At 45.2% G+C, this 7,344-nt stretch overlaps 1 pseudogene; it reads left to right on the forward strand.

Annotated features, from left to right (window-relative positions):
- Nucleotides 1–5,285: 5,285 nt before the first annotated feature.
- LOC102426501 lies at nt 5,286–6,882 on the forward strand (annotated as a pseudogene).
- Nucleotides 6,883–7,344: the final 462 nt, after the last annotated feature.

Raw genomic sequence — 7,344 nt, forward strand, 5'->3', positions numbered from 1 at the left:
GAAATCAGCTGACAGTCGTATGGGTACTCCCTTGTAGGTAACTAACTTTCTTTCTCTTGCTGCTTTTAGGATACTCTCTTTGACTTTTGCTCTTGGCATTTTAATTATGATGTGTCTTGGTGTGGTCCTCTTTGGATTCCTTTTGTTTGGGGTTCTATGCGCTTCCTGGACTTGGAAGTCTATTTCTTTCACCAGGTAGGGGAAGTTTTCTGTCATTATTTCTTCAAATAGGTTTTCAATATCTTGCTCTCTCTCTTCTTCTGGCACCCCTATAATTCTGATGTTGGTGCGTTTGAAGCTGTCCCAGAGGCTCCTTACACTATCTTCGTATTTTTGGATTCTTTTTTCATTTTGCTTTTCTGGTTGGGTGTTTTTTGCTTCTTCGTATTTCAAATCTTTGACTTGATTCTTTCGATCCTCTGGTCTGTTGTTGGGAGTCTGTATAATATTCTTTATTTCAGTCAGTGTATGCTTAATTTCTAGTTGGTTCTTTATCACAACATCGAGGGTCTCACTAGATTTCTTGAGGATCTCACTATATTTATCGGCGGCTTCTAGACAGTTCTTTAAAGACCTTAAAAGTGTGGTTTTGAATTCTATATCCAGCAGTTTGCTTTCCTCCATTTCTTTTGTTTGTGTCCTGTTTCTTTGTCTCCGCATTTTTTATGCTTCCCTGTGTTGATAGTGTGGCTTTCTGTGCTGAGTGTCCTCTAGTGCCCAGTGGTTCAGCCTCCCCAATTACCTGAGGAGGACACTCTTGGTGCACCCCCTTGTGGGCTTTGTGCACAGTCTTGTTGTAGTTAAGCCTTCATTGGACCTCCAGGCCAATTAGCTGTGAGAATCAGCTGTGTCTGCAGTGGGAGAACTTCTGTGCTGGATGCCTCTGGGGCAAGACTTGCTTCAATGGGGCTTTGGTGCTCACTGAGTCTGCCCCCTGAGTGTGTCCTTTATGTTTCCAGGGAGCTGCAAACTGGATGGTCCCACTCTGACCTCTGGGCTTCCTGGCTCCTGGATCTCTAGGGAGGTGCTAATCTAGCCTTTGCCTGCGGCTATTCAGCAAAAGCCTCCCTGCAGGGCTTGGGTGGGGCGGGTCCCACGGGATCAACAGGGCGGGGCTAGCAGTTAATGGCTGCTCTCAGACTTGCCCTCAGAGGCTCTGCTTCTCAGTGTCCTGGTAATCGCTGCAAGCCCCTCGTAGAGAAAGCTGCCCTCAGGTTCTGACCAATGCCAGACAGTCCCGCTTCTCCCGTTTGAGTCTGGGTCCCCAGAGACTCGCCCGGAACTGGAGCTCAGAGCCTGAGACTCCCTCCCGATTGAAAACGACAACCGCACCCTCAGCCGCCAGCCCGCTGCACATGCACCTCCGAACCTCAGTATTTTACTTCCGCATTGTGCCTCCTCTGACTCTCGGTATGCTTTTCTCTTTCCTTCTAGTTGTAGAATTTCCATTCAGCCAGCCTTCCTGTGGTTCTGGATGATGTCCGTTCCGTCTTTTAGTTGTATTTTTGAAGTGGTTGTTGGAGGCAGCAAAACTCCGGTGTTTACCTATGCCGCCATCTTGGTTTTCCCCCTAAATAGATACTTTTCAAAAGAGGACATAGAGAAGGCCAAGAGACATATGAAAACATGCTCAAAATCAGTAATCACCCAAGAGATGCAAATCAAAATGACAATGAGGTACCATCTCACACCTATCAGAATGGCTGTCATCAACAAAGGACAAGAGCTGGCGAGGATGTGGAGAAAAAGGAACCCTTATGCACTGCTTGTGGGAATGCAGACTGGTGCAGCCACTGTGGAAAACAATATGGAGTTTCCTCAAAGAACTAAAAATGGCACTCCCATTTGACCCAGTAATCCCACTTCTAGGACTATATCCCAAGAAATCAGAAACACCCATCACAAAGGATATATGCACCCTTATGTTCATAGCAGCACAATTTACAATAGCTAAGATTTGGAAACAGCCTAAGTGCCCATCAGCAGATGAGTGGATTATAAAACAATGGTACAGCTACACAATGGAATACTATGCTGCTGTGAAAAAGAAGGAACTCTTACCAACAGCATGGATGGACCTAGAGAGCATTATGCTAAGTGAAATAAGCCAGTTGGAGAAAAATAAATATCACATGATCTCACTCATTTGTGGAATATAATGAACAACACAAACTGATGAACAAAAATAGATCCAGAGCCGAAACCGGTTTGGCTCAGTGGATAGAGCATCAGCCTGAGGACTCAAGGGTCCCAGGTTCGATTCGGGTCAAGGGCATGTACCTGGGTTGCGGGCACATCCCCAGTAGGAGATGTGCAGGAGGCGGCTGATCGATGTTTCTCTCTCATCGATGTTTCTAACTCTCTATCTCTCTCCCTTCCTCTCTGTAAAAAATCAATAAAATATATTTTTAAAAAAATAGATCCAGAGACAGAAAAGCATCAAACAGACTGTCCAACCTCAGAAAGGCAGTTGGGGGATGGAGGGTAACCAAAGGACTTGTATGCATGGATATGAGCATAACCCATGGACACAGACAGTAGAAGGGTGAAGGCAACAGTCAAGAAGAGGTCAGTGCAGAGAAAAGGAGACATATGTAATACTTAAAACAATAAAGAATTTAAATTTTTTTTAAATGTAGGAAACCAGATAGCAAACCTAGCAAAAGCACCCCTTTTCATAAATCAGTGTGGGCAGGACAAAAAGTCGGGTGTTTGTCTGAGCCTCTCAATGATCCAACATGACATTCCAGTGGTCTATGGAACAGTCTCCAACGAGGTAGGCATGGTGGTAGGATCTTACTGTAAATCTTTCGGAAACAAAAAAGTCTATCAAAAGTATATGGTTCTGCCCTAGCAGGTCACTCAGTGGTTAGAGCATCAGTCCAAGGACTGTAAGGTCTCGGGTTTGATTCGAGTCAAGGGCACATATCTGGGTTGCTGGCTAGATCCCAGCCCCAGTCAAGGTGTGTGCAGGAGGCAACCAATCTATATGTCTCTCTCACACCCATGTTTCTCTCTCTGTCTCTCCCTCTCCCTTCTACACTCTCTAAAATCCATGGAAAAATATCCCCAAGTGAGGATTAACAACAACAACAAAAAAGCATATGGTTCTATTTATTCCACCCCATATATTTTCTTTTTTCTTTTATTAAATCTTTATTGTTCAGATTATTACATTTGTTCCTCTTTTTTTCCCCCCATAACTCCCCTCCTTCCAGCTCCCACCCCTCCCTCCGCCCTCACTCTCCACCCACTGTCCTCATCCATAGGTGCACGATTTTTGTCCAGTCTCTTCCCGCATCTCCCACACCCCTTTTCCCCCCAAGAATAGTCAGTTCATTCCCTTTCTATGTCCCTGATTCTATTATAATCACCAGTTCATTCTGTACATCAGGTTATTTATTCACTTGATTCTTAGATTCATTTGTAGATAGATGCATATTTGTTGTTCATAATTTGTATCTTTACCTTTTTCTTCTTCTTCCTCTTCTTAAAGGATACCTTTCAGCATTTCATATAACACTGGTTTGGTGGTGATGAACTCCTTTAGCTTTTCCTTATCTGTGAAGCTCTTTATCTGACCTTCACTTCTGAATGATAGCTTTGCTGGATAAAGTAATCTTGGTTGTAGGTTCTTGCTGTTCATCACTTTGAATATTTCTTGCCACTCCCTTCTGGCCTGCAAAGTTTCTGTTGAGAAATCAGCTGACAGTCGTATGGGTACTCCCTTGTAGGTAACTAACTTTCTTTCTCTTGCTGCTTTTAGGATACTCTCTTTGACTTTTGCTCTTGGCATTTTAATTATGATGTGTCTTGGTGTGGTCCTCTTTGGATTCCTTTTGTTTGGGGTTCTATGCGCTTCCTGGACTTGGAAGTCTATTTCTTTCACCAGGTGGGGGAAGTTTTCTGTCATTATTTCTTCAAATAGGTTTTCAATATCTTGCTCTCTCTCATCTTCTGGTACCCCTATAATTCTGATGTTGGTGCGTTTGAAGCTGTCCCAGAGGCTCCTTACACTATCTTCGTATTTTTGGGTTCTTTTTTCATTTTGCTTTTCCAGTTGGGTGTTTCTCGCTTCTTCACATTTCAAATCTTTGACTTGATTCTTGAGTTCCTCTGGTTTGCTGTTGGGAGTCTGTAAAATATTCTTTATTTCAGTCAGTGTATGCTTACTTTCTAGATGGTCCTTTATCACACCATCAAGAGTCTCATTAGATTTCCTGTACATCTCATCAAGTTTATCAACAGACTCTAGAAGCCTCTTGAGAGACCTCAAAAGTGTGGTTCTGAACTCAATATCCTCCCTTGATAGTTTTGTCCTGTTTCTTTGTCTCCACATTTTTTACGCTTTCTTGGTACACCCCCTAGTGGTCTTTGTGCGCAGTCTTGTTGTAGTTAAGCCTTGATTGTTATAGTTAATACTAGAGTGATTTGACCTCCAGGCCGACTTGCTGTGATAATCAGCTGTGTCTGCAGTGGAAGAACTTGTGTCCTCTAGGGAGGTGCTAATCTAGCCTTTGCCTGAGGCTATCCGGCTAATGCCTCTGTACAGGGCTTGGGCGGGGCGGGTCCAACGGGATCAACAGGGCGGAGGAGGGAGCAGTTATGGCTGCTCTCAGTCCGTCCCCAGGGGCTCTGCCTCTCCGTCCCAGCAACAGCTGCAAACCTCGGAGGGACCATAGCCAGACAGTCCTGCTTCTCCCGTTTGAGTCTGGGTCCCTAGAGACTCGCCCGGATCTGGAGCTCTGAGTCTGAGGCTCCCTCCGGATTGAAACAGACAACCACGCCCTCAGCCACCAGCCCGCGCCGCACGCACTCCACACCTTAGTATTTTACTTCAGCACTGCGCCTCCTCTGATTCTCGGTTCCTCCTAGTTGTAGAACTTCCATTCAGCCAGCCTTCCTGTGGTTCTGGATAATGTCCGTTCCATCTTTTAGTTGTATTTTTGAAGTGGTTGTTTGAGGCAGCAAACTCCGGTGTTAACCTATGCCGCCATCTTGGTTTCTCCCCATATATTTTCTATTCCTAAAAATAGAAAGAATTGCAATCATTTTGATTCTTACCTACTGAATTTTCCATGCCACTTACCACAACCTATCCTTTTCTATATTTTTATTATCTTAATTATTATCTGCTTCTCTCTTTTCCCTCCCACAACAAACTAAAATGTGAGTCTCATGGGGGAGGGAACTTTCTTTGTTAAAGTTGTATTCTCCCCTTTTTCGCAACGGGTTTGCCGCCAGAACACAGATGTCGTAAAAACTGCCACTAAATCAAACCCAAAATGGGAAAGGAAAAAAAAAATCACATCAACATCATTGTCATCGGACACGTAGATTCCGGCAAGTCTACCACTACTGGCCATCTAATCTACAAATGTGGTGGGATCAACAAAAGAACCATCGAGAAAATTTGAGAAGGAGGCTGCTGAGATGGGGAAGAGCTCCTTCAAGTATGCCTGGGTCTTGGATAAACTGAAAGCTGACCATGAGCGTGGTATCACCATTGAGATCTACCTGTGGAAATTCAAGACCAGCAAGTATTATGTGACCATCATTGATGCCCCAGGACACAGAGACTTCATCAAAATCATGATTACAGGCACATCTCAGGCTGCCTGTGCTGTCCTGATTGTTGCTGCTGGTGTTGGTGAATTTGAAGCAGGCATCTCCAAAAATGGGCAGACTCGTGAGCATGCCCTTCTGGCTTACACACTGGGTGTGAAACAGCTGATTGTTGGTGTTAACAAAATGGATTCCACTGAGCCGCCCTACAGTCAGAAAAGATACGAGGAAATTGTTAAAGAAGTTAGCACCTACATTAATTGGCTACAACCCCAACACAGTAGCATTTGTGCCAATTTCTGGTTGGAATGGTGACCACATGCTGGAGCCAAGTGCTAACATGCCTTGGTTCAAGAGATGGAAGGTCACCCGTAAAGATGGCAATGCCAGTGGTACCACGCTGCTTGGAGCTCTGGATGGCATCCTGCCACCAACTCACCCAACTGACAAGCCCCTGCATCTGCCCCTCCAGGATGTCTACAAAATTGGTGGTATTGGTCCTGTCCCTGTGGGCCGAGTGGAGACTGGTCTTCTCAAACACGGCATGGTGGTCACCTTTGCTCCAGTCAATGTTACAACTGAAGGGAAGCCTGTTGAAATGCACCATGAAGCTTTGAATGAAGCTCTTCCTGGGGACAAGGTGGGCTTCAACAACAAGAACGTGTCTGTCAAAGATGTTCGTCATGGCAATGTGGCTGGTGACAGCAAAAATGACCCACCAGGGAAGCAGCTGGCTTCACAGCTCAGGTGATTATGCTGAGCCACCCAGGCCAGATCAGTGCTGGATATGCACCGGTGCTGGATGGTCACACAGCTCCTGTTGCTTGCAAATTTGCTGAGCTGAAGGAGATTGATGGTCGTTCTAGGAAAAAGCTGGAAGATGGCCCCAAGTTTTTGAAATCTGGTGATGCTGCCATCGTTGATATGATTCCTGGCAAGCCCATGTGTGTTGAGAGCTTCTCTGACTACTCTCCTCTGGGCCGTTTTGCTGTTCGTGACATGAGACAGACAGTTGCTGTGGGTGTCATCAAAGCAGTGGACAAGAAGGCAGCTGGAGCTGGCAAAGTCACCAAGTCTGCCCAGAAAGCTCAGAAGCTAAATGAATATTTATTCCCAACACCTGCCACCCCTGTCTTAACCAGTGGTGGAAGAACAGTCTCGGAACTGTTTGTCTCAATTGGCCATTTAAGTTTAATAGTAAAAAGCTGGTTAATAATGACGAGACATCGGAAAACCTTCAGAAGGAAAGGAGAATGTGTTGTGGGCCATTTGGTTCTTTTGTGTGTGTGTGGCAGTTTTTAAGTTATTAGTTTTTAAAATCAGTACTCTTTAATGGAAACATTACCAAAAATCTGTCACAGAGTTTTGAGACCCATTAAAATAACAAAGTTAATATATATATATATATATATTCTACCTGGGTGAGACAATACCAGTCCTAGGAATCACTTAACTACTAATCTATAGATATAAAAGGCTAACATGCAAAGTGTCTCCTCGGGAGTTCGACCACGAGAATGGGAGTTTGATCGCTAGCTATGACCTGGTGAGCTGACCACCAGGGAGTGGCGCAGAACATGGCAGGCGACCAGCGGCGGTGGCAGGGTGCTGAGGGAGTGAGGGAAGGAGAAGGCAGGGAGGCAGGGAAGTGGGGAACCTGATCGGCCCTGATCGCCAGCCTGGCCTAGGGACTCTACCTGTATATGAATTTTGTGCACCGGGCCTCTAGTTGTTGTGCCGGGGTTCATGTCCCAGCATCAAGAAGGGTTCAGGAATCTG

The sequence above is a fragment of the Myotis lucifugus genome, unplaced genomic scaffold, assembly GCF_000147115.1.
Source record: "Myotis lucifugus unplaced genomic scaffold, Myoluc2.0 scaffold_7199, whole genome shotgun sequence".
Taxonomy (NCBI): Eukaryota; Metazoa; Chordata; class Mammalia; order Chiroptera; family Vespertilionidae; genus Myotis; species Myotis lucifugus.